The sequence below is a fragment of the Geospiza fortis genome, unplaced genomic scaffold (assembly GCF_000277835.1).
Source record: "Geospiza fortis unplaced genomic scaffold, GeoFor_1.0 scaffold179, whole genome shotgun sequence".
Taxonomy (NCBI): Eukaryota; Metazoa; Chordata; class Aves; order Passeriformes; family Thraupidae; genus Geospiza; species Geospiza fortis.
The window spans coordinates 524,352-525,080 of record NW_005054533.1 but is presented as its reverse complement, the minus strand read 5'-3'; positions in this window follow the sequence as shown (position 1 = coordinate 525,080).

Sequence of the window (729 nt, the reverse complement as noted above, 5' to 3'; positions counted from 1 at the left end):
GGATGCATCCACAAACCGGGGGATGCATCCACAAACCAGGGGATGCATCCACAAATCGGGTTGTGTATCCCAAACCGGGGGATGCACCCCAAATCGGGTTGTGCTCCCAAAACTGGGGGATGCACCCCAAACCGGGATGCGCATCCCGAATCGGGGGATGCACCCCCAAAACGGGCTTGACCCCTTAAACCAGGCTGTGCCTCCCAAACCAAGCTGTGCTCCCCAAACCGGGCCGTGCCCCCCCAAACCTGGCCATGCCCCTCCCGGGGCTGCGAGTGCGGGATTTTGGGGAGTTTTTGGGGGATTTTGGGGAGGAGCAGCCGTTGCTCAGCCCCGTTGCCGGTGCCAGCCCCGGGCACTCGGCGGGCCGGGGTCCCCCTGCCCCCCCTGAGCCGGAGCGGGGCCGGAGGGGAAGCCCCGGGCCGGGGGCCGGAGGAGAAGGAGATAAACAAGCGAGGGGGTTGATAGCTGTCATCATCACCATCATCATGGCTTTCATTTGGCTGCCTAATGAGTCAGATCACAGGCAGAGAGAAAAATTGTCAATCGCCCGGGCTCTAATGAATTTTTTTGCAAATTGTAATCAAGCCAGGCCGTCTCAGCTCGCTGATTAATGAGACCCAGGAGGCCCGGCCAGCACCTCAGCTTTTTATTCCATCCCGTCCTCCCTGCACTAAATTAACAGCAACTTGTCTGAGCTTCAAATTAACTCCCAATGATTAATTCTGA